The 27,606-nt window shown below is 39.3% G+C and overlaps 1 long non-coding RNA gene and 1 other non-coding gene across 2 annotated transcripts in view; one reads left to right on the top strand and one right to left on the bottom strand.

The window, feature by feature from the left end:
* The window catches only part of LOC123802223 (uncharacterized), a 96,294-nt gene that overhangs the window by 8,785 nt on the left and 59,903 nt on the right, over positions 1-27,606 (bottom strand). Inside the window, exons 4-5 of the long non-coding RNA XR_006782460.2 lie at positions 9,916-10,107; positions 7,085-7,141 (exon numbers count right to left, since the gene is read on the bottom strand). This is a non-coding gene — a long non-coding RNA (uncharacterized LOC123802223). The remainder of the gene's footprint in view (positions 1-7,084; positions 7,142-9,915; positions 10,108-27,606) is intronic.
* On the top strand, positions 26,066-26,194 carry LOC123802240 (small Cajal body-specific RNA 20). The gene has a single exon (XR_006782467.2).

The following is a 27,606-nucleotide window of genomic DNA, read 5'->3' as shown; positions in this document are numbered from 1 at the left end:
ATAAATGGGGAAGGGACCAGGAAAGCTTTCTCAGCTTGTCTACAAAGACCTTCTGCAGGCATAGATCCATGAGGAGGAAAGAGAAAGTCCCCAAGATGCCCAGGAGAAAGGGAAAAGAACGATTTATACTAGTTTGGGAAGGAAGAGTAGAATGGGAGAGGACTGAGAGCTGCCAGCATAGGAAAGTGCTTGGCACCCCTTCTTGAGCACAGACCAGCGACCATTTCCAAATGATTTCTGGGACAAGGCTATTAATATTCTAACATTGGTTACAGGGAAACTTACTGAGCAGAAGCTCAGCGGTGGGTCTGCTATTCCATAGGAATAGTCATGTTCCCCTACCACAATGACCTGAAGACAACAAATACATACAGTGAAACCTTGATATAACTAGATTCATGTACATAACCAGGTGCATATTTCCTCTGAACAAAACGTCTCCCACCCAGGGGACTGAAGGTGGAGCTGATCTGAGGAAAGAAAGGGTTCTTTCATCCTTGAGACTCAGAGATACTGAGATTGAGCGCCGGGGATTGTATCAGACTCTCAGGTCACCAAGTGCGTAATGGTGGGGATGTTGGGGTTGGGAGGTCCACAGCCAGTAACAGGACAAAGGAGACCGCGCTGGGGCAGCTGGCCGGCCTGTGTTTCAACAGTGACACCATGTGGCAGCAACGGCTACAGGGACAGCGGAAGACCATCAGACTTCTGTTTTTCTCTCTGACACAATTGACTATTGACTAGGACTACTGACACTGCAATGACAAAGCCCCTCAGGTTTTCTTACTTATGCGCCTGCGCATGCGTGGTCTGGGTGGGGGCGTTACTACTAGTGAAATGGCAGCGCAAAGAAGGAAGACCTTCAAAGACTGAGAGAGGAGGACCGGATTCAACTTGAAGAAGCAAAGATACGTAACTGCTCTGTTCCACTGGTAGAACAGGTCACTACAGCTGTAAGGCAGGAGTTACTTCACCATACTCATGATACTCAGGACCCCTCTGGACTTATACAGTAAAATCGCATAGGTCAGAACGAGTATGAGCACCACAGGAAAAAGTGTGGATTTGGCGTGAGGCCAACCGGGGTGCAAATCACAGTGCTTCCAGTGATTAGCTGTGTGACGTCGGGTACGTTCCTTAAACCGTCTGAATTTCTGTTTCCATATCCACCAATGGTGATGAGGTACAAGGTCCATGTGATCGTTACAGCCCTGATGTTTCCATCAGGGAAATCTCACATCCTTTCTCTACTTCTCAGGACATGTTGAAATGATGCTTTGGCCGTCAGCATGAGAATAACGATCCAAGACTGGAATTGGCTACATTTCTGAATTGTTTATAACGATGACCAATTTGGATTAAACTATATGAAAGGGAAATTATTAAATCAATATGGTAAATTCATATTAAGAAATATTAGGCAGTTATTAAAAATGAAGCCTTAGGTGAATATCAGTGACATTAGAGACTGTTGACAGAATAATATGAAGAGGAAAAGGAAGTATAGAGTCTTATATGTAATTTAACCAAGATCACAATTCATAGATAGTATTCACATATGTATCTGTGCATCAATATGGAATTCATGGAGGCTTAAAGAGATGCAAAACTGTTAATAATGTACCTTTCATGGTTTTTTAAAGTAGTTTGGGGGGCATATTCCGATTTTATCTTCATTAAGTAAAACACTTTAAAAATGAAATTAAATAGTAGCACTGCTTTATAGCTTTCTCAGTGTAATGTCAGCTACCATCCTAAGAGATTAGGGCTTCCTCTTATCTTTTGTATGCTCCCACTTTAGATTAATGTATGGAAGATGTTCCATACATCCTCCAAATGTACGTCTGCTTGTTCTTGGTTACATTCTAGTGGATACCAACCCCAGTGGATTGGATTCTGAAGTGGATACTAGAATTGTGCCAGGTAGATGCTTTGCAAATACTTTCTTCCACTGTGTGGATCGTGTTTTCACCTTTTGGAAAATGTCCTTTGCAGCAGGAAGTTTAAAATTTCATCACTTTTCCTTGTGGTTTTGGTGTCATATCTGAAAGGTTTTATCCACCAAATCTTTTTAAAGCAGCCAGAAGCAACAACGTGCTATATACTGGAATGTTTTCCCTTCTTGGGAAATGTCTCCTTTTTCCTGGTTTCTTGCAAAATTCCTGATGAGGATCCTCATTTTGCAGCACCTGTTTCGGAACCTTGTGTGGTATCTGCTGTGCCACCATCATTGGCCCCACCCTCCCAGCTTGTCATCACGCTCTGAGAACCTCTCTGTGTCTTCTCTTGCCAAGTCCAGTCTCCAGCAAACCTTCTTTTGGTCTTTTATTGGCTTTTGGCCAATAGAAAATAAAACAGTTGACCTACAATAACCGTCTCATCAAAATGCCATCTTGCCCACCAGCAAGACAACCCTTTCCATTATCATGCAAAACAACTTGGCTCTTCTTGATCCCAGCTTCCACATTCTGCACCAGGTTCTGAATGGCTATTACTCTGCATAACAAAAATTCCACTAAATCATCTGCCATGTGCCCAAACTCCACAAAATGTGAGCTCCTACCAAACATTAATTCTGCCCCCCACTCTTGGAATGGGAAGAGCATTGCAATTTTAAAAACAGTACCCTATTATTTTTACACATCCTGTATTTTTTGTGGGAGGGAGGTACTGGCTTATGGCAAAAAGGGAAGTAATTTCATCCCGTGTCTATGGAGGTGTCTTCAGTGCACTACGGCTTTGGGGCAGTGTCCTGTCTTGGGGGGAAGAGAGTCCCCTGAAGGTAGCACTGACAGATGGCGAGTCGCCCCAAGCACGGTGAGCCTTTGCAGACAACATGAAAATACTTATATGTTTTTATCTTTGATGTGGGCATAAGGGGGATACAAGAAGTATATTAAAAGAGAGTACCTGTTTGGGAATGCATGGAAGACACCCCACTGTGATTTGCAGAGACAGAGCTTCAGATCCTAGACATGTGGGGTTAAATTAAGGGAAAAGGGAAATTTCAGCAACACTGCAGAGCTTGCAAATGGATGGTCTCATGCAAAATTAAATCCCTAAATGAGATTCAGAGGCAGATTTTGATCATTTCTAACTTAAAGAAATAATAAAATGGGTAAATTTTTAATTTTTTTTATAATGACTTCTTATAAAACCCAGAATTAAGCTTTATAAATTCCAGGCAATAACTCATTAATTAAACCTGACAGTAGTATCTTGCAGATCATATTTATTGATTTCTCAACTTATTGAAGTACAATTACATTTACTGTGATGCCTCCAAGGCTAGACAAAATATCAAAGACTGACAATTGAGAGGTTGACATAAAATTAAATAAATCAATACGCCCTATCATGTACTTGAAAGCAGTAAGAAGTGAATTAGTTGGCATTAAAAGCATCCTGTCATTTCATATTATCTTGAGGAAACTATATTCTGGAGTGTTTTGTGGAAAAATATAAAAATCACAGAGATACAGACATTTCTATGCATAAACTCAAGATTGAATATGGGCTAGTGTGAATATCACGAGTGATTAGAAGTGTTGCTGTTTAAAATGAGCAAAGGGAAAAAAGAGAGAAAGAGAGAGACAAACCAAGAAACAGACTCCTAACTGTAGAGAACAAATTGGTGGTTACCAGAGGGGAGGTGGGTGGGGATTAAGGATTGCACTTGTCAAGATGAGCACCGTCTGATGTATGGAAGGGCTGAATCACTGTATTGTACACCTGAAACTAATATTACACTGTATGTTAATGAACTGGAATTTAAATAAAAACTTAAAAAAATAGGTTGGAACACTTAAAAAAAGCATCGTTGTTCATCCTTTTACAGTAAATGGCAAATGATTTGAGTAATGTTATCTACTTTCATTTCTGTCTTCGTATCATTCCATGAAATGGTATTTAAAAAATAACAATTTCAAGGCAAATGAATAAAGACTCCTGACCTGTGTCTCACAATTTGGTAGCCAACCACATGTGTCTACTGAGCACTTGAAATGCAGCTAATTCAAAGTAAGATGGGCTTTAAGTGTGAAATACCCACTAGGCTTCAAAGACATAGTACAGAAAGAGGGCATAAAGTATCTCAATAATCATATTTTTATATTAACTATAATGTGAAAAATATCTTTAGACATATGGGGTTAAATAAAATATATTATTAAATTATTATCACCTATTCTTTTTATTTTTGTTAATGTGGCTGCTAGACGATTTAAAGTACTTTAGTTGTTTGCTTTATATTTGTTGGCTAGAGCTGCCTGAAGGAATACCAAAGGAAACGTCTTAAACATGGTCAGAAATAGGAGGGTGCAGGCCTTCGTGGACATGGCAGGCAGGCCACACAAAGGAGGCAGCTGGCGGGGCGCAGGCATCATGGCAGGACAGCATATGTGGGTCCTTCTGCCTCTGTTGCTCAGTGGAGAGCCCCTGCCTGCCGTACTATATCTGCCCAAGCTGTAGATCTGGTTTTACACAAGACCTTCCAGAAAGGACCAGGAATGCATTGATGTCACTTCTGCCCAACCCCCATGGACCAGAGCTGGCCACTGTTTGAGGACTTGGATCAGCATCTGCTCAGGCTGCTTTTTCATCTTTAACAACAACCTCAAGATGCCCACTTCCACGTCTGGAGCACAGCCCCAAGATGGCAGGAAATACAGGGACCCAGAGAACTGGTGTGAGAGAGAGACCAAGTCCTGGCTCCCACCACACTCTCCAAACTCGGCTGCATGCAGCTTCCTGAGGGTTCCTGAATCTGCAGTTCCGCTCCTATTTCTAATCTATCCTATCTTTACTAGAATGATCTTCTTAATCTTAACAACTCTGCCTAAAAACCTTCATTGCCTCTCCCTTTGAGTATACAGTGTATGAAGCACAATAACACAAAAGCCACCTGATAAATATTGTTTGCTGAGAAATTTTTTGTATGGACAGGATTGGCTAAGACTTCAGACTTTGAACAGCAAATGCTGGAGGAAGGACAGTTCCAGAGCAATCTAGAGTTAGTGTTGGCCATAATCACTAAGAAGTAGTAAATTGTAGTTTTTGCCACCATGGGATTTACCAGCCTAACCCCCGCCCCCGACTCTATCGTCATAAAAGCTGTTGGTACAGGATAAGTTGGTTATGTTTTGTGTGCGTTTGTAGACTGTGAAATCTTTGAGAGTACAGTCCATGCTTTATATATCGTTGTATCTCCAGAGTTTAGCGCCAAAGCACTTACTCAAAAAAATGTTTCTGAAGCCAACTGATGAGCAAGTGAATAAACAAATGAATGAATGAATGAATCATTCCTTTAATATTTTCTTAGCTCTCAGTTGGGAGAGAAGGCAAGCTAGTGTAGAGAAGCAGGACTCCAAAAGAACACATCTGCTGCCCCCAACAAACATGGTTACTGTTGGCAGAGAGATGGATGGAAATGGCCAAAGGATGAGATCCAGACACTCATCTCATTTTGAAAGCTCGTTCCGACTTGTTGTGTTTAATCTCATCTCACTAAGTGCATCCTCACAAACCACTGGAATAATCCCCCTTAAATTTTCACTGACTATACCAGAAGGATGAATGGCCGTAAGTTTACATTTTTCCCTTTTACCCCACCAGTAGTTTACACTTGAAAAATTGATCAAGACGCCTATGAGAGTCAGCAGTGCCTTTCCCAAAGTATTTCCAGTTCTTCCCATTTTCTGGGAACCTGATTATGTGACTTGCTTTCGACAATGATGGCTGACACTTTCAGTCAGAATCTTTAAATAGTTGAGATGATTTTTTTGTCCTCCAGCACAATGACCTGCAATGTTCCATACATACTGCCCAGGACCTGGCACAGGGACGATGCAGAACATAGATCCCGGCCTGCTCTGGTGGAAATATAGGTGAAAATAAACCTTATTTACTTTAATCTGCTGAGATTCTGATGCTATTGGATGGCAGCATGCCTTCAACTCTCTTGATTAATCTGATATAATTTGATAATATAATCTGATATAACCTGAACTGATGTTTTTCATGTAATGATGTCACGTCGGCCCGGCATTCCATCCCTTTCTTAATCTTCAGGTAGAAATAATCATTTGGGGATCCTGGAATCTTGCATTAAAAAGTCAAAAAATCAAATGTTGATACCATCACAAGAAGAAAGGGGAATAAAGAGGAAGACTTTGCCACTAACATTCCTGTAACAAAGAAGAATTATTACCATGTGTGCAAGGAAGTTGATTTATTCTCAGCAAATCATTTTATAGATCTGAGGTCTTGAGCGGAAACCACATACTTTTTTTTCCCTCATTGCTCACCCATTCAAGCCATACATCAGTCTTTACCAAGGATGAGTCCAGATTTACCCCAAGGGGGTAGCAAAGAGTTACACTGATTGGCCATGGTTTCCAGAAGTGGAAACTTACCAAGACACACAAGACTGTCCAGGAAACAACATTGGTTTTCCTGGCATGGTTGATATTGTTTTGTTTTGTTTTGTTTTTTTTCTGACCCTTGCTGCTTCCTCTGGTTTCCACTCTCAGGAGAAGTTCCCAAACTTAATAACAACCGTAGTACCTAACTCTCTTTGAAGTGACAGGATCCACAACCAAACTTGGCTTCAGAACCCACAAGCCTCACTATTACTCCTTACTGAGTGAAGCGCCGTGTTATAGGAAAAGGGGAAAAATAAGAAATTCAGTTGTAAGCCACAGGCCCATGCCTAGCCTAAACCAAGGATTGTCACATTGTCCAGGCAACCCTAAGGGGACCATAAACAGGGATTTAGGGCCCTGTGTCAGAGTAAAACAAGTGCTTGTTTCCCACACAAGTCTCTCTGCATAAATTTCAGAGGAAAGGAAGCTCAAAGAAGAAGTTTAAAGGAACTTCAAAGGGAAGAGTAACTAACTCACCTAGGACAGAAAGTTACTCCTTTGCCTCCTAGCCAAGTGTGTCTTGAACACATCCCCTTCGCTCTCTGAAAACATCCTGAGGTACAGGATATGAAAGGGCAGGGCCGGGGATAGCCCAGGAGAGAGTAGCCGGTAAAACAAAGGGACAACAGCCAGAGCAGAACCAGCTTCAAATAATAACTCACAAAAGACTTGGACTTTTTTCTGGATTCCAGGAGGAAGATTCTTTGCTGCAGGAGGAGCTGCAAAAGACAGGACAGAATGTGCGTGAGTCCCATCACCAGCATATTGAAATCCGGTCTTCAAAATGAACAGATGGCCTCACACCAAAGCCCTCGAGAGCGTGTTTGAAGCACACATTGTGGAGTTCTGGCAAATACATTGTTTCCTGAGCGCTGACAACTTTATGTGTGGCAACCTGTGCCTTGAAAGCCACTTGCTCAAAAGAAAGCAAGTTAAGTAAGTAAAGTAGTGAACTGCTTGCTAACAATCCGATTCCTAGTAGAAAAGGAGGACAAGCAGAAAGGAACTCAATTGGCCAGATTCTAATAAAGGAGATGCTTGAGGCATGGAAATGAATGAATTTCAGGGCAGGGCCAAGAGAAAACCCTACGTTTCTCATTGTATTATCTTATTTCTAGGAAAGACTGTTGTGGTTGCTTTAATTTACACCTGGAATTTTCCAGAGAAGACTGTCTGGTTTCTTTATAAACGTGTCATAGCTCCTGTCAATCTCTAAGTCCCCTGGGGGCTCAGAGGTTTTACCTTTGTCTGCATAGCTAGTTGCATACATTTCAACATTAAAGGATATTTTTCTCTTTGCCCGAAGTATACACTCAGTTACTGAGGTACACTCAGGAGATCACTGTACATGTAAATCAGAATCGATGATGATATAAACAATAGGGCGAGGCATTAAAAAACCCTTGGTTGAAATGGCACCTGTTGTTTGACATAAATTTTACTGTGTGCAGAATCCCATCGATCGGCATGGGGGGAAAGCATTAAGCTAATACAACATGTTCAGTATCTTTATTCCTTGTGCAGTTTAGATGTCATGGAGGTGACTTGGCTCTTTGAGATTTTGACTATGTCATCCCTCCAGAATGATCAGGGGACATATTCTCATAATCAAATATTTTCACTGCTAGTCCTGCCATTCCCATCTTACCTGAACCTCCCCTCTGAGGCTGTTCACTTATCTCTGTGCTGATCCACATATGAAACAGAGCCCCTCTTCTTTCCTTTGCCCCAAACAATCTGCACAGTGCTTTGTGGGTGGAGTAGGGTTTGCTAAAGATTGGAGTGCAGAAGAAGGGCTTACAAATGGAGGGATGCAATCAAATTAACACTGGAGGTTAAACATCCCTGTTCCCAGAGTCGCATTCCCAAGCCTGGGGTTCCTCATCAGCTGCTTTCTCAGCGGGCACAACCCCCTCCTGCCCTTCTCTGTACCAAGTGCAACGCCATGCTTCCCCAATCTTCATCTTTCCCTCCTCCTGTTCTCCTAGTTTTGGACTCCCTGCTTCTCTTACTTGGAAATTCAAATGAAGTCATTCTTCACCCACTACAAAACTCTGGGTCTCCTTTTGTATATCTACAATGTTGTTAATATTTATCCTTAAAGGAAGAGTTTTCTAAACTGGACCTCCTCCAGTCGCACGTAGAGGAATTAACCAGGGCTTTGAAATTTCAGTCTTTTGTTTCTACCTCTTTCCCTCCTGTCTCTACAAAAGGCAAAAAGCAGTAAACACAGTTTCCCTCTGAATGAATTATTCCTCCCTGCACCTATCTCCAGCAGCAGTTATAATTGGTCAGTTTTGGTTTAGAATAACATTTTGCCTTCATTATATTGAAAATAAAACTGAAACAAACAAACAAAAAAGGCAGAGTGAGGGGCCACAAGTAAGTTTACCCAGTTGAGGCCATTTGTTAATGTATCTCATACGGTTGTACAGCAACTGTCATTTTCCTAAAGATGTGCTGGGCTGGTCTGTCCAGCCAGCCACGAAGATAGTCACTAGCCACATGTGGCCATTTCAGTTTAAATTTTTTTAAGATTTTATTTATTTATTTATTTATTTATTTATTTATTTATTTGAGAGAGAGAGAGCGTGCACTTGAGCTGGGCAGGGGGGTAATGAAGAGGGAGAGGGAAAAGCAGACTCCCGGCTGAGCAGGAAGCCCAACTACTCCAGGCTCCATCCCAGGGCCCCAAGATCTCGAGATCATGACACGAGCTGAAGGCAGATGCTTAACTGACTGAGCCATCCAGGTGCCCTTCAGTTTAAATTTTAACTAATTAAATAAAATTAAAAATTCAGTTTCTCATCCACACTGGCCACATTCCAAGTGTTCAATAGCCACATGCAGCTAGTGACTACTCTATGACATAGAATAAAATTACAGAACATTTCCACCAATGTCCAGAAATTTCTACTGCACAGTGCTATTATAGGTGGAAAAAAAAATAAAACCACATCCCACATGTTTAGTAACACATACTAACCTGCCTTTAATCTGGGGCCAAAGGTATGGAATAAACCACCATCGAGAAGATTCAGATTTAGGGGTGCCTGGGTGGCTCAGTCATTAAGCGTCTGCCTTTGGATCAGGGCGTGATCCCGGTGTTCTGGGATCAAGCCCCACATCGGGCTCCTCTGCTGGGAGCCTGCTTCTTCCTCTCCCGTTCCCCCTGCTTGTGTTCCCTCTCTCACTGGCTGTCTCTCTCTCTCTGTCAAATAAATAAATAAAATCTTAAAAAAAAAAAAAAGATTCAGATTTAAACCATGAGGATAAAGTCTTCTCTGAGATACAAAGTATCTTTGAATTTCAGAATGCTCAGAGCAAAATTCAATTTCTTCACTGCTTCAAGACCTTTCAAAGGAATGCCCACTAATGAATATTAGCTGACATAAATATGTTTATTAAAGTTGAGGGAGGTATGTGTAAACTCCACCATAGTGATCAAGGACATTCATAATGACAGAGATCAGGCATTGATTCCTTAACTCACCTCTTTATCTGAGTCCAGAGAAAATGTGGTGATCTCACTCCATCCTTACTCTAGTTGGTGTCATGTAGATTACAAAGTAGCACATCAGTGCTGGATTTTCATCCCCTGCTCGACGTAATTCTAATGAGGTAATCCAGAGAAATTTTAGGAGTCTTCTACACTTTATTCACAGATTTTAGTGCAGGAACCCTCCTACCAATGGGGGGGGGGTCACATATTAAAGGAAAAAACATAATTAATTAAAATGTATTTATAACAATGTCTACACACATATGCGTTGCACTTTACATATATTACCTCATTTAAATCCTTGCCAATGTCCTCAAATAGGTATTATAATCCCATTTTACACATGAAGGCATTGGAGAGATCAGATCATTCTTAAAGGTCACATACCTCCTAGGTGCAGAGCCATGTTCTTCAACATGTCTCCTTACTCCACTGTGCTCTTTCTAAAATGTAAGACATTTGGGCATTCAGGGAATACACAGAATGTTAACTCTCTACTATTCATTGAAGTTTAAGACCAACTGATGCCAACCAACAAGGCAAGGCAAGCATTCACTTCGAATCTGCTGCTAAAGGGAAACAGAGGGTCCCCTGAATCCTAAGCTTGTCAGCAATCACACATTTGACACTGGCATCCATCGATGGTAACAAGCACCACATCGTTCATTCCCAAGTTCATTGTCAATAGAAACACACCCTTCACGCAACCAAAATACCTTGATCTCTACCAAATGCAGGACCTGTGCTGGGCACTGCACTAGGCATATGCTAGGGTGTGGTCCCTGCTCTCACAGACTTGGTAGACTACTGGCCATGTAGACTAGATATTTGCACTATGTGGTGCTTTGAGAAGATGTTTAATGCATTCAGTGAAAGCTTAATATTGGCTGAAGTCTGTTGAATTTTATGTGCTTAAAAATATACCTAACCACCTCATACCCATCAGGATGGCTACTACCAAAAACACAGAGAATAGTAAGCGTTGGGAAGGGTGGGAATGTAAAATGGTGCAAACACTATGGAAAACAATATGACGGCTCCTCAGAAACTAATAGAACTATTACATGATTGGACCATCTCACTCCTAGGCACATACCCCAAAAAATGTTAGAACTAATAAATAAATTCAACAAAGTTGCAATATACAAAATCAACATACAAAACCAGTTGCCTATACACTCACAATGAGCTGTCTGAAAACAAATAATAAAACATCTCATTTACAATAGCATCAAAAACAATGAAATACTTAGGCATTTAACCAAAGAGGTGAATGGACTAAAGAGAGGGGGATATGGATGATAGCGAATACTGTCAGGAAGCCAGTTAAGTGGGGAGGAAATCAGGAAAGCTGAACATACACGAGGGCATGGGAAAGAGACTTTGAAGGTGATTAGAAAGTAAAATCAAGTGTTATGTGACAAATCAATATGAAAAACAAAAAGAAATAGAATGGTATAAATGGATGCTCTCCTGGTGTACTTTCTTATTTCTTAAGTTGAGCCTTATTGATTTTCATCCTGTCTCCTTTATGCATATAAGAATCTAAGGATATACATTTCCTATTAAGTATGTTTTTAACTATACCACACAAGTTATGTTTCTGTTTGTTTGGGGCAGGGCAGGAGGGGCAGAGGGAGAGGGAGAGAGAATCTGAATGTAGAGCTCAACACAGGGCTTGATCTCACAACCCGGAGAACATGACCTGAGCAGAAATCAAGAGTCAGATGCTTAACTAACTGAGCCACCTAGGAGTCCCTACATCACACAAGTTTTTATGTATAGCGTATCTATTATCGGTTCTAAGTGATTTCCAATTTTCGTTAAAATATCTTTTTTTGAATGTGTTAAAACTGCACATTTATATTTTCAAATGCATAGTACTTTTAGTTATTTTTATTACTTATTTTTTCCTGAGTTGCACTGAAGTAAGAAAATATAGTCTGTATAATAACACTTCTTAAGCTATATTGAGACTTGGTCTGCAGCATAGTATGTAGTTCCTTTTTATAAATGTGTTGTGTGGATTTGAAAAAAAATGTGCATTCTCTAGTTGTTGAGCACAGAGTTCTATACATGTCCATTTAATTAAGATTGTTCATTGATTACATTGTTTAAATATTCTATAGCCCTAGTAAATTTCTTTCTTCAGCTATCAATCACTATGACAAGGATTTTAAAATATTCCACCAAAACACTTGTTTTGTGCATTTCTTGGTTTCACTAACTTTCACCTTTATGTAAGCTATATTATGGACCTAGTTTGGGACTGCTATATCTTCTTGGTGAATTGAAAATGTTATCATTGTACTGGGCACTTCTTTATTTCCTAAAGCCTGTTTCATTTGATTTGTTTTTAATTAATATTTGCCTAATACATCTTTTCCTATGTTTTTATTTTTCAGACTTTGTCCTTTTATTTGAAGTGCAACTTCTGAAAATAACATACAAATAAGTTTATTTTTAAATTTTGTGTTGAGGCTCTAAACTTCAGTGTTATCCTACTTGGCGGGCGGGGTCTTTACAATGCAATTAGGTCATGACAGTGAAGCCCTCATGACGGCATTAGTGCCCTCAGAAGAAGAAACATGAAAGAGACAGAGACAGAGAGACAGAGAGCTCTCTCTACCATGTGAGGACAGCAAGAAGGCAGCCATTTGTAAGCTGGGAAGAGGGCTCTCCCCAGGAAAGGAATCTGCCGGCACCTTGATCTTGGAGTCCCAGCCCAGAACTCCTTTTGTTTAAACTACCTGCTCTGTGGTATTTTGTCATAGCAGCCCAAAGGGGCTAAGACATCATTTCATTACCTGTTGATGCCATATTTACTACTATACTGATCTTGAGGTGTCAGTTTCCAAGAAATATCCATATCTTACAGATAAAAGTAAATCACATTTAAATATGGATCGGAAGAATGAACATAGTTAAAATGTCTATGCTACCCAGAGCAATCAATAATTTCAATGCCATCCCGATCAAAATACCAATGACATTTTTCAAAGAACTGAAACAAACAGCCCTTAAATTTGTGTGGAACCAGAAAAGGCCCCGAATCGCCAAGGAATTGTTGAAAAGGAAAAACAAAGCTGGGGGCATCACGTTGCCGGATTTCAAGCTATATTACAAGGTTGTGATCAAAAGACAGTATGGTACTGGCACAAAAACAGACACATAGACCAATGGAACAGAATGGAGAACCCAGAAATGGACCTTCGGTTCTTTGGGCAACTAATCTTTGACAAAGCAGGATAAAACATCCAGTGGAAAAAAAGACAGTCTCCTCAATAAATGGTGCTGGGGAAATTGGACAGCTACATGCAAAAGAATGAAACTTGACCACTCTCTCACACAATACACAAAGATAAACTCCAAATGGATGAAAGACCTCAATGTGAGACGGGAATCCATCAAAATCCTAAGGAGAACATAGGCTGCAACCCCTTTAACATCGGCCACAGCAACTTTTTTCATGACACATCTCCAAAGGCAAGAGAAACAAAAGAAAAAATGAACTTGTGGGACTTCATCAAGATAAAAAGCTTCTGCACAGCCAAGGAAACAGTCAAAAAAACTAAGAGGCAGCCCATGGAATGGGACAAGATATTTGCAAATGACACACAGATAAAAGATTAGGATCCAAGATCCACAAAGAACTTCTCAAACTCAATACATGGGAAACAAATAATCAAATCAAAAAATGGGCAGAAGATATGAACAGACACTTTTCCAGTGAAGACATACAAATGGCTAACAGACACATGAAAAAAATGTTCAACATCATTAGCCATCAGGGAAATTCAAATCAAAACCACATTGAGATACCACCTTACGCCAGTTAGAATGGCAAAAATTGACAAGGCAGGAAACAACAAATGTTGGACAGGATGTGGAGAAAGGGGATCCCTCTTACACCGTTGGTGGGAATGCACATTGGTACAGTCACTTTGGTGTGGAGGTCCCTTAAAAAGTTAAAAATCGAGCTACCCTATGATCCAGCAATTGCACTACTGGGTATTTACCCCAAAGATAGAGACGTAGTGAAGAGAAAGGCCATATGCACCCCAATGTTCATAGCAGCATTGTCCACAACAGCTAAATTGTGGGAGGAGCTGAAATGCCCTTCAACAGATGACTGGATTAAGAAGATGGGGGTCTATATATACAATGGAATATTACTCAGCCATCAAAAAGAACGATTTCACAACATTTGCAGCAACATGGACAGGACTGGAGGAGATAATGCTAAGCGAAGTAAGTCAAGCAGAGAGACAATTATCATATGGTTTCACTCATCTATGGAACATAAGAAGTAGGAAGATTGGTAGGAGAAGAAAGAGAAGAAGAAAGGGGGGGGGGGTAAACAGAAGGGGGAATGAACCATGAGAGACTATGGATTCTGGGAAACAAACTGAGGGCTTCAGAGGGGAGGGGGGTGGGGGAATGGGATAGGCCGGTGATGAGTATTAAGGAGGGCACGTATTGCATGGTGCACTGGGTGTTATACACAAGTAATGAATCATGGAAATTTACATCAAAAACTAGGGATGTACTGTATGGTGACTAACATAATATAATAAAAAATTATTATTAAAATAAATAAATAAATAAATAACATTTTTTCAGAGCATGAAGGATTAAATTTTTGAAGTAGATCCATTGGCAAATGATTACTAATTTAAATTTCTCTCCTGAGTGTTTCAAAGAAAAGAGGCTGAGAAATATACTCTGTGATTCTGGGAACCGATATTTGATAAATCCTAGCCCAAACTCACTTTCCTAGATATTCACAATGGGCATTATCACATTACAGATTTTGCAATGTCCTGAAGTAAAGAATCAGATTATATTGGTTGAACTCCCAAAGTTTCTGAAACTTGTTTAACCATTGAAACACCTTTTATGTTCTAGTAATAATAACTGAAATCTTAAATAAATTTGGGAATGCTGCCTTAACATCTTAAAATATTTTTAAACTTCAGTAATAAATTCACAAAGAAAGATTTTTAAAGACTTTCTTAGTTTTCTTTTCAAAAATTAATATCAGATTTTGAACAAAAATATTCAGAGGCTGACATATGCTCTCATTATTTTGTTGGCTCAACTTGTCAGTAAGTCACTTAATCATATCAATGGTTATTCAAAAGGTTGGTAGCTGAACTAATGAAAAAAGTGAAGTGTTATCCTTCATATGAGAAAATAGGGATAATAACTCACTATTAGCACAGGGTAAAAGTCGTTTTTACCAGTAGTGACAAATATAAACAAATCCATCTACTCTCTCTTTATTCATATGATAAGTGACAGACTTTTCCATAACAGCTGGCAAAAGTTAGGGACAGGAAAAATTCACAGAAGCAGGATACAAATAAAACCATCACTTTTTGAATTTTGGATTTTACCAATGCAGTTTAATAATTGAAGATTTTTAAAGATATGCCTATATCCTTTTTTAAATATTTGTTTATAGAGCATTTTTGATGGATGTCCTCAATTTGACACTAATTCCAGTGTAGATTTAAATTAAGACTTACTTATATTCATCTTTTTCTAAAGGAAAATTTTCCATTTAGAAAGAAATTATTTTAGAGCTAACAAATTTAATATTTTTAATTTCATGTTACCATTTTTTTTCATGTTACCATTTTTAATTTAAAATATCTTGTTACGTTAATCTGATAAATGCTAAATTCTTTAGGATAGATAGGCATACTTATGAAATAACAAGGGATAGATACCAAGTTAGTTCTAATAACCCTACTCAGGGTTTTATCAGCTCATCCTCTCACTAATTTCCTTCTCTAGTGTTATAATTAGGAATGACAGTTAACATTTACAAGGAGCTGTGCTCAGTTTCTCTCCATTAATCTACAAAAGCACACTATGCACTGGCTTTAATCATTTCTATTCAGGTAACAAAATTGACATAATTTACAATTTGTCAGTGAGACACAGAGAGGGGCAAGGTCAGGACTGGTAGCAGTTCTGTGTTCTTTCTCACCTTTATGCTCCAACATGTATTATCTCTGTCTGGCCTTGTACTTTGAACTCTAGTTGACTCAAACACTTTGAGGCCTACATCTTAGTTAACAACATATTTTTGTACCAAAGAAGTGTATAATTGTAAAGCCAATATCCAGGAGATGAGGAAAGTCCAAAGTGCTAAGACCAGCATTTGTATCATTTCTCCATTAGAGGCATCTGACAATTCTGGAGGTTGTAAATGAGAGGCTCAATGTTGAACTCTCAAGAGATTCAAAAGTCAAAAGGTTCACCAGCAATGAACAATTCAAAAAAGAAATAAAGAAAACAATTCCATTTACAGTAGTACCCAAAGGAATAAAACACCTATGTATATGTATAAATTTAGCCAAGAAGGTGGAAGACTTAAGCTCTGAAAATTACTGAAATAAATTAAAGAAGTCCTAAATAAATGGAAAGACATTCCATGTTCATGGATTGGAAGACTTAATGTTGTTTAGTAATCAATACTACCCAAAGCAATCTATGGATTCAGTGCAATGCCTATTAAAATTCCAATGGCTTTTTTTTTTTTTTGCACGAATGAAAAATCTGACCCTCATATTCATATGAAAGTACAGGAACTTACAATAGACAAAACCATCTTGAGAAAGAAGATCAAAAATGGAAGGTCTGCATCTCCCAATTTCAACACTTAGTAGAAAGCTATAGTAATTAAGACAATGTGACACTGGCATCAGGATGGGCATATAGAGCAATGGAAAAAAACTGAGAGTCCAGAAATAACTTCATACATTTATGGCCAATTGATTTTCTTTTTCTTTTTTTTTGATTTATTTATTTGTTTTAGAAAGAGGGGTGGGGAGAAGCAGAGGGAGAGGGAGAGAGAGTTCCAAGCTGACTCCACACTGAGCACAGAGCCCAACAAGGGGTTTGATTCCACCATCCTGAGATCACAACCTGAGCCAAAACCAAGAGTCAGACACTTAACTGACTGCACCACCTGGGTGCTCCTGGCCAATTGTTTTGCAACAAAGATACCCACACTAATCAATGAGGAAAGAACAGATTCTTCAACAATTGGGGCTGGAACAGAATAGCCACATGCAAAGGGATGAGTTGCACCCCTACTCACATCATATAAAATATTAAATCAACATGGATCAATGAACTAAATATAAGAGCTAAAATCAGAAAACCCTTAGACAAAAATATAGGGGTAAATTTTCATGACCTTGGATTTGCAAAGGACTATTAGCTGTGACATCAAAAGTGGTACAAGCAACAAAAGAAAAAATAGATAGATTGAACTTCATCAAAATTAAAAACTTTTGTGCATAAAAGAATAGTAGAAAGTGAAAAGAGACTATACATAATGGGATAAAATATTTGCAAAATGTGTATCTGATGATAGCCCAGAATTCAGAATATATAAAAATGCTTAAACTCAACAGCAATGATCCCAGTAATTCCCATCTCCAACTACTTCCACTTTCGTTTGATACCCTCCACTTGATGGAGACCTTAGCCTACTGACTTGTGTCTAATAAATATAATATGACAAAAGTGATGTAAGCCAGTCACAAAAGGACAAATGTATGATTCTATGCATACGAAATGTCTAGAAACAGTCCAAATTATAGAAAGGGAAAGTAAAAGAGTGCTTACCGAGAGTTGGAGAATTAGTGTTTAACAGATATAGAGTTTCAATGATTCAAGATGAAAAAGCCCTAGAGATGTGTAACAACACAACAATGTGAACATATTAAATACTGTTGAACTACACACTTAAAAATGGTTAAGATGGTAATTTTATGTTATGTGTTTCTTACTATAGTAAAATAAAAGCATCCCATTGAAAACTGATGGGATGTTACTTCCATTAAAGTTATAAAAGATAGTGATTTCTACCTTGCTGTTAGTTTCTCTCTGTTGCTTTCTCAGCTTGCACCCTTTGATGAAGCGATCTGCCACCTTGGAGCAGCCCACATAACCAACAATCATGAGCCAGGTTAAAAGTAGATTCTCCCCCAGTTGAGCTTTGAAATGACTACAGTCCCAGCTGATACCTTCACTGAAGCTTGTGAGAGACCCTGAAACAAAGGATCTAGGTAAGCCACGCCCAAATTTCTGACCCATAGAAACTGTGAGATAATAAATGTTGTTGTTTTAAGCCACTATGTTTGGGATAATTTATATTTTGGTAGGCAGCACATAGGTAACTAATACACGAGAGTCAATTAGAATTCAATGGGGTTTTATCTATTAAAACTAATTATTTGATTCTAAAATTTATATGGGAATTAAATGTGCCAAGTATAGACAATTTTAAAGAGCAACAAAGCTGGACACCTTGTGCCATCACATATTAAGACCTTTTATGAAGATACAGAAATAGAAAATATGGAATTAGTGCAAGGAGAGACAAACTTGCTTACAGAACCGCACAGAGTCCAGAAAAAGAACCACACGTATGCAACCACTTGCTTGATGGCATAGGTAACTTTGCAATGTAAAGGGAAAGGATGATTGTTTCAATAAATAGTGCTGAGTCAACTGGACATATATAAGAAAAAAATTAATTTGGGTGCGCCTGGATGGCTCAGCCGTTAAGCGTCTACCTTCAGCTCGGGTCATGATCCCAGGGCCCTGGGATCGAGCCCCGCATACGGTTCCCTGCTCAGCGGGAAGCCTGCTTCTCCCTCTCCCACTCCCCTTGCTTGTGTTTCTTCTCTCCCTGTCTCTCTCTGTCAAATAAATAAATAAAATCTTAAAAAAAATTAATTTGGCATCTATCTCCACATGGATCTGTAATCCGATAGGTTTTTGTAAACTAGTGGGAAAATTGTAAACCAAAAGGTTTTAAACAATAAAGTTTGAAGAAAAAACATCAGGGAATATCTTCATGATATTTTCTTATGTATCTATTTCTTGAACACATTTCTAAGGTGCTGGAAATATTCTGTTCCTTGATCTGAGTACTGGCTACATAGTCATGTTTGATTTGTGAAAATCCACAAAGCTACCCACACTTATGGTATATGTACTTTTCTCTATGAGTTTAAGAAGTAGATTTAAGAATACATATAAGAATATATAAGAATAAAAAACTCAAGAAAAAACAATTTAGGAATAAATCTAACCAAATGTGTTCAAAATGTCAAACCAGAAAGTTATAAAATACTTTTGAGAGAAATTAAAGAAAACCTAAACAAATGGGGGGATATGCCATGTTATGAACTGAAGAACAATATTATAGATGTTAATCCTACCTAAATTGGTATGCAGATTCATTGCAATCCTAAACCAAGCACTGACAGGTTTTTTTTAGCATAAATTGATCATTGAATTCTAGTATTTTCATAGAAATGCAAAGGGCCAAGAATAGTTAAAGCAATCTTAAAGAGTAAGAATAAAGTGGGAGAATTTACCTAGCTACATATGAAAACATACTGTAAGGCTCCAGTAATTAAGAGAGAGTGGTACTGACATCAGGACAGATAAATATAGCAGTGGGGCTGAAGAGAGTCCAGCAATACATCCACACATATATGGACTTGATTTTTAATACATGTGGCATGGCAGAACAGTAGGAAAAGACAACCTTTTTTTCCCTTTGGAAAAGACAATCTCGTCAATAAATGATTCTGGGTCAATTGGATATCTATATGGAAAACAAAATTAGACTTGTTCCCAACATCAAATTATATATAAATGTAAATTCTAGACGAATTTAGGTCTAAATACGTAAAGCAAAAAAACAAAACGTCAAGATCTTGAGATAGGAAAACTTTTCTTAAGTGGGACACAGAAAATATTTTTTTCTTCCAATTTTTATCTAAATTCTAGTTCGTTAACATACCATGCAATATTGGTTTCAGGAGTAGAATTCAGTGACCCATCACTTACATACAACATTCAGTGCTCAACAGGACAAGTGCCCTCCTGAATACCCATCCCCCATCTAGCCCATCTCCCACCCACCTCCCTCCATCAACCCTTGGTTTGTTCCCTACCCTTAAGAGTCTCTTTTGGTTTGTTTCCTTATCTCTTTTCCCCCCTCTCCCATATGTTCATCCGTTTTGTTTCTTAAATTCCACATATGAGTGAAATCATATGGTATTTGTCTTTCTCTGATTGACCTATTTCGCTTAGCATAATACCCTCTAGTTCTATCCACATCACTGTGAATGGCAAGATTTCGTTCTTTTTGATGGCTGAGTAATATTCCATTGTGTGTATATATACCACATCTTCTTTATCCATTCATCAGTCAATGGACATTTACGCTCTCTCCATAGTTTGGCGATGGTTGATTATGCTGCTATAAACATCAGGGTGCATGTACCCCTTTGAATCGTATTTTTGTATCCTTTGGGTAAATATATAGTAGTGCAGTTCCTGGATCATAGGGTGGTTCTAATTTTAAGGGACACAGAAAATACTAACCAAGATGGAAAAGACTGATAAATTGGACCCCATTAAAATAAAGAAAATGTTTACCAAAAGGCATCAAGACAGTGCAAATTTGAGGAACATAGAAAGAACAAATATGTGGAACACAAGACTAATAAAGGTTTCATAGGCAGAATCTATAAAGAATGCCTTTAAATTAATAAGAAAAAAAAACCCCAATCTGATAGAAAAATCATGAGAAAATTGAATCGGCATTTCACCAAAGAGGATATCCTAACTGCCAATACACATAGGAAAAGATGTCTAATCTCATTCATAATTATGGAAAAGTAGGTTAAAACTGTAATAATACAGCACAGTACACACACTAGGCCGAAACTACAAGGTCTGACAATCCCAGGTGTGGACAGGGTTGTGGAACAGTGGGAACTGACAAACACAACCAGTGGAGGGAGTGTAATTGATACAAGCTCTTTGGAAAACTCTGACAAAACCTACTCAAGTTGTCCTGTGTATACCCTTGTGACTCCGCCAACAGGAACACATGCAGATGTAGTAAATAAATGTACAAAATGTTTATTGAAGTAACATTTGTATTAGACCCCAGACTGGAAACAATCTAAATACCTATCTATGGTAGAAAGTATAGAAAATCTCTGTAAATTCACACAATGGAATATTTTGCATCTGTGAAAAAGAATGAAATCCTGCTAAATGCAACAATAGACTTAGGTACTAAAATCATAATGCTGAGTAAAAGAAGCGAGACATGAAAGAATACATACTCTATGTTTCCACTTATATGCATTTCAAAACCAGTCAAATATGGGAACAGTGAGGGGGAGGAAGATAGTAATGACCCAGGAGGGGTGCAGGGGGGTGGTGGAGGGGGTCCTTCTGAAGTGCTGGTCAAGGTTACACGGGTGTTGGACCTCACTGAAGTATATTTTATGATCTGTGTACTCTTTTCTATGTATATTTCAATTTAAAAGTTAAAATTTTTTTAATTAATTAAAAAAAAGATCTCTGTACCTGAATCCTTACTGTGGCCCTAAGAAGATCCCTGTCTTCTTCCTGACAGGCTGCTCATGTCCCATCATATGCCAGCATTCGCCAGCTCTTAGCCTCTAATTTTATGCCCCCCCCCCCCCCCGAGAGCTGCTCTCAGTCTCGGATGCTAGCCATTTTCACTCAGCCTTAGCCTTTCTCCTGGTCCACCTCCTGCGGCCCCACCAGGCCCAGATCCCACAGCGGTGTGAGACACCACAGCCGGCCCTTTCCTCAAGGTGGAAGAGGACACACTTAAAGGTCTGTCTTATACACTTTGTACATGCCTATCTCCCTCAGGACATCACAAGCTCCCCCTCAGAAGAAACTGCTTTCTTCACGTTCGTATGCAGCAGATACCTGGCACAGGGCCTGGCAGGCAACAGACATTCAAGAAGGGAGGAATGATGCTATCTTGACAATGTGTTTAACAAAACATACACCAGTGTCAAAAGAACAGAAGGGTAGTACAGACCGGGCCAGAGGACAGGGATGCTTTTATGCTCCTTATTCTGAACAAAATGGATTTGATTACATATGTCTGAAAAGCTTCAATGTTTTGTTTTGTTTCCCCTGATTTTGCCTACGCTTGACTTCAAACACCCCTCTGCCAGGTTCTAAGTAAGGTACATTTTGCTATAATTATCTGATTACCAGAGAGATTAATAAACCTTTTCAGCTTGGCTCATAAATCACAGAGTTCTACAAGTGGGAGATTTTCAAAGAAGAGGCGAAATCCCATTGCTTAGTCACTCTATTGTCTACTTGAATCAGTTTTAGAATCTAACAGCACTTCATGTTCAAAAGCATATAAAAGTATTGACTTTCTTTGAGATGAACATTATGTTCTAATGACCAAAAGTGATAAATATTGTATTGAATGAAAGTAAGACAAGCCCAGTATTTCAAAAGACTATAAATCTTTATGTTTTCCCAGATGAAAATACATTCCTATTTTATTACTAGAGAACAATTTGAAAAGATTTAAACTACTAAAGAGACTAAGTAATATTATGTCTGGTAAAAGAATGTGGATATTATTGTACCCGGCAGGGTTTATGGCTTGGAGAAGTTGATAATAAAGAAATGCAGAGTGGGTGCCAGATTCAGTTGAGAAACAAGAGGAGAGACTACCAGCGGATGCCCGATGTAGCACCAGATCGGGAAATCCTAGGGAGGCTTCTAAGGACAGTAACCGAAGATTATTCACTGAGAAAGTTGGTACGTTTATTAGACAGAAAACAGTGGATGGTATAATTCTGTTTGAATCTGATTTCAACAATCCAGACTGAATGACATCTTATTGCTTACTATCTGAACCACTTAGAAAGTTAAATTTAGCTAGGAATCCTCCTCCTAGCTCACCCTATCTTTCCCTTCCCTTCTCTTAAATTTTTGGCATTACTAAAGAAAATTCTATAAGAATCTGTACTGGGGCCTTTTTGAATCAAGTATTTCTCATTTCGATTGGTGGCACTGCAGGACCAATGGCATGCTTAGTCAGGTGGCTCTAGAATTGCCTCCAGATGCCATTCCAAAATTCATAACTAATTCTGCAGAAAGATGGCCTACCACTATCTTAAACTTTTATGAAAAAGAGGGAAAATATAAAATATATCAGAATGACACAAGAGAAGAACAGGCTTACTTTCCTTAGTTCCAATTAAAAAAAAAAAAAAATCCCTGGGAAGAACTCTGACTTAGGTCGTGCACCCGTCTTTGACGATAGGACTGAATACTGTACGATTGGCAGTTCCCACTAGGACAAAAATTTTCAAGTCGGAAGAGCAATAGGTTCTCCCCTCAAAAAAGCATGTTATTCCCAGAAAAGACCAAAAATTGATTTTTTTCCATAAATGCATGTTGCATGGTTTGCGGGGTATAATTAATATAGCCCTCTTGAATTGTCTCTGAGTTTGGAACTGATTGAGAGATAAATGCAGGTATTCGATGAACAGAGGTTAAATTACCTGGGTTTAGGCTAAATTAGAGGGCATTTCGCAGATCTACAGCCAGTTACTAGTTACCTTATATCTGACCCCATGTCTAGATCTTGGAATTACAAACCCGATGGAGAGTTTGGATCTTCAAATCAGATTTGCTTACCCAAAATAGTTGCCTCCCACCAACAAACCTCACAGTGAAGACAGAAAGAAATGTTTTACGTAATGATGTTACCATTGTATGAGCAGCGTATAAATGCATAGATGGATATATACAAAGAAATATCATTCATTCATTCATTCATTCATTCATTCAGTAAACATATAATGAATATTTCCTATGTACCAGGCAGTGTTCTTGGTGCTTGGCAAACATAGATTAACCAGTCAAAGACCCCTGTCCCTGTAGAACTTAATTCCTAGGAGTAAAACAGACACTGATGGATAGGAAAGAGAGAAAGAACATACTAGAAACAACAATCACTAGATAGTACAGAATAAAGAAATAGAGTAAAATCAACTTGTTAAAAACCAAATCACAAGTTTTGGAGTTCACAGTATAAAATAAACAAATCCTGGGAAAAGAAAAGTTGGAGGATTTGACATCTCTTAGACCACTAGGAAAGAAAAATTTTCAGTAAAGGAAACCAAGGAGCATAATTAGAAAAGGGAGTGTAAAAATCTTCGTGTTGGGTATCATATCAGTCAGAGTTCAACCAATGAAGCAGAACCAGTAGGAGATCTATATTAAGAGATTTGTTGAATGAATTGGCTTCTGTGCCTATAGGAGCCAGCTAGGCCAGTCTGAAATCCACGGGCGGGCTGTCAGGAGGGGCACTGGCTGAAGCTCCAGTCCACAGGCAGGATTTCTTCTGAGAAGCCTCAGTTCTGCTTTTAGGACATTTCAGTGAATTGAATCAAGCCCACCCAGATTATCTAGGACAATCGTCCTTAAAAGCAACTGATTATGGACTTTACATCTACAAAATACTTTCACTGCAACACCTCAACTAATGTTTGATTAACTGGGAAGGTAGCCCAGTCAAGTTGACATATAAAATGGACGTTCGCAGGTGTGAAGTTCAAAAAAAAAAAAAGACCCTACTTCATCAATGACTGGGAGAGTGAAATAGTTCACCAACAGAACAGATGAAGCCCACTCCCCCAACCAAGTGAAAGGGCTACCTTATGAGAATATGTCTACCATGGCACACAGAAACCTACTTGTCACCTATAACGGGTTTGAGGTTGTTATTGAACACAACACGTAAAGCCCACAAACCTGTCGTGCACTTCACAGAAACCATAGTGTTCAAAGGCCTTAGCCTCCATGTAAGCTGTAGCCTCTACTCTCTCTTCTCCCGTCATACCTCAGGTTCTGCCTTCCTTCCTTTGCCATATTCTTCCTTCCCCTGAGAAGAGCCTCACTGTCTCTTTCCTCACCACACTCACTATTCTACCTCCACATAACCTATCTTAACTCTTGCTGGACTTCTCACGGTCTGATGTGTATAGTTATTTCTCATATGCATCTTATCTCCTCTACTAGACTGTAACCTCTCTGAAGGCAAGCATCAATCAATTATTTACCGAGGCACATACGGCACAGAGCAGAAACCCAAAATAAGTTTGATGAATAAATAATGAGCAACTGAAAGAAGAACTATAAGTGATACATTTTAAACAATGACTAAGATTTCAATACAAAAACTCAGAAAACCTCTAAATAATTAATGGTAAGTCTCCAGCCAACTCAAGAGTTACATTTAAACGATCTTTAAGTTTGCAGAATGCCTTGGCGTCTCCTGCAATATTAATTTTCCAAGTGAGTGACACAATTAATTTTTTACCAACTTTAAAAAAAGAAAAGGAAGACTATGAAGTCAAGTGTTGCAAAATTAAATCAAAATAGTGACTCACAGACTTACAAACAAATACAACATACCTTTTAAGGAAAATTCAACAGCTTCTCACCACATTATTGGTACAGGACTAGTATCTGGAGTAAATAACATAATTTCTCATTAAAGTTACCACTGATTCTATATTGAATTTACTTTTTCATTGTCAATCATGCTCTCAAAACTGACATCAGTGGGCATCGTTAATGCAAAGGGCAAGTTTGAGTTTATTTTTCAAGAGCAAAAAATGTTTGTAGATCTAGTGTTCTTACACTAGAGTTAGAAAAAGGTGAAGAGTAGTAGGTGTCCATCCAAAATAGCTTCCCTGTGGGACTCCCTGTGACCTCAAACGCTCACCATGCCACTCACTATTGGCCCGTGTATCTGTACAGTTCTTACATATGACTATTTTCCTGATTATAAAAGCACTGTGTACCCATTGCAGAAAATTTAGAAAACATAACAAAGAGTCTGTTTACTTCTCATGACCAACTTTCCCTAACTTTGCCCTCAGCCTTGGCTGAGAAGCTCTTCTTGCTTTACTGTTCCGTCCCTTAACAATCAAAATCCAAGCCTTAGCCATGAAGTGAAACCAATCCTTCCCGAAGCCTTGAGAGATGACAGGGGTAACTAAGAGTCCTACGAGCAGTGGCTTCACCCACAACAGCCAGCGCTCCAAACCCAACTGGACGTTCCTCTACCTTTCTCCTGGAGGCTCTCCCACCAGGTTGAAAGCCACTCAGTCTCCCACTAGATACAGGTCTAGATTTAAATCCAGCTTGTGTTCATTGGGCTTATAGTAAACTTAGTTTATATTCAGAGGTAAATCTCGATTATGAAAAGAAATCCAGCCAGGGCCTCTCCTGTGGGGCTATGAGGGGTCCCTTTTCTCCTCAGCCAAGGCTGGAGGCCAAGATCGACTCTGGAGGATCATTGTTAGGGCTGCCATGAGCTGGTAGCCTTGTTTTCCTGCCTCAGACATCTGTAGCTGCTGGGAGCCGCCCCTTGGGCTATCGCAGGACTGCTGACCCCACAGCCGGACTAGGGTCTGAAGGGGCAGCACCGGGCATGGGACTTCTAGCTCTCCTTGGATAGTGCCAGGCTCTCATGAGCGGATCCTAGCCTGTGTTGTCCCAAAAGTGGCTTGGCTCCCTGCCTGCCCCACAGGCAACAGCTAACAAGTAAACTCACCTCAACAGGGGCCCATAGAGGATTGCGAGGCGCGGGGTGGTGAGGAAGAGCTAGGAGTGGGTGCTGGAGAAGAAGGAGCGCCGCAGGCGCAAGGGCAAGGAGGTCAGGCCTGATGCTCAGTGTACAGGCGACGAGTGCAAGCCCGGCTTCTAGGTTAGCCATTGTCTAACCCGGCAACTCAGGCTCCACACCGTTGCAAGTGGGAAGTTGTCTCGGTTGAAGTGCCAACTTCCATCAGCTGACAAAATATTATTTTAGAAAAGTTTTCAAATTTTAACAGTTTTTCTTCACTAACAAAAGTTCTGAAAGGACTTTATTTTGTTCTAAAAGCAATAAACCACTTTTTGTGTAACCATAAAAAAAAAAAGAAAGAAAGAAAAAGAAAAGAAACCCAGAAAGTTCTAAAAAGTAGACCATCAGCAGCAAGCATAGGACTCTAGCTGCTCAGAAGGGTGGTCCATCTGAGCTGGGTCCACGCAGGAAGGAAGATGGCACAGACAGAGAAGGCTTACTGGAGGGGAGGGGGTTTGGGAAATGCCAAAAGCATCATTGGGGGAGGAAGGAAGGTGCATGATGGACAGGTTGAGACTCTCCATTATTTTGCCTGACGGAATGGCCCGAAATGCCCTCAAACCTATATCTGACATCCCTATATTTTAGAACACAGAAATGGAAACCTTAAAAAAAAATAAAATTGCACCTGGGCAGATGGCCATTTATAACTTGTCTCCTAGGGGAGACTCTTAGTCACTGGGTCAGCAACCTGAGTCAGCCCTGAAGAAAACGTGGCTATCTGAAGTGAACACCAGATTGCGAATAATTGCTCCCCTGGGGCCTTGCAGATTTGCAAAGTGACTAGGAGTCTATATGCCTCTAACTTGGGGAAACAAGAATAGCGGGCAAAAAAACCTGAAAACACTGAAATTTCCCATTAGACCACTGATCATGATCAGCTTCCTTAAAAATTTTTTTTTTTAATTTTGAAATGATCTCAAACTTAAAGAGAAATTGCAAGTACATTTTTTCTTCCCCTGAAGTATTTGAGCGCGGGTTGCTGACATGATCCCTATCACTGCTGTATCCTTTAAGGTATATTTCCTTTATATAAGGACATGCTCTTACATAGCCACAATTCAATCAGGAAATTAGCATTGATACATTACTGCTTTACATTTTAGAGCAGTTTTAGGTTCCCAGCAAAATCG

The sequence above is a fragment of the Ursus americanus genome, chromosome 10 (genome assembly GCF_024610735.1).
Source record: "Ursus americanus isolate L20-20 chromosome 10, mUrsAme1.1.p, whole genome shotgun sequence".
Classification (NCBI taxonomy): domain Eukaryota; kingdom Metazoa; phylum Chordata; class Mammalia; order Carnivora; family Ursidae; genus Ursus; species Ursus americanus.
Note: the sequence above shows the minus strand (reverse complement) of the source record. Positions and strands in the feature narration are given on the sequence as shown.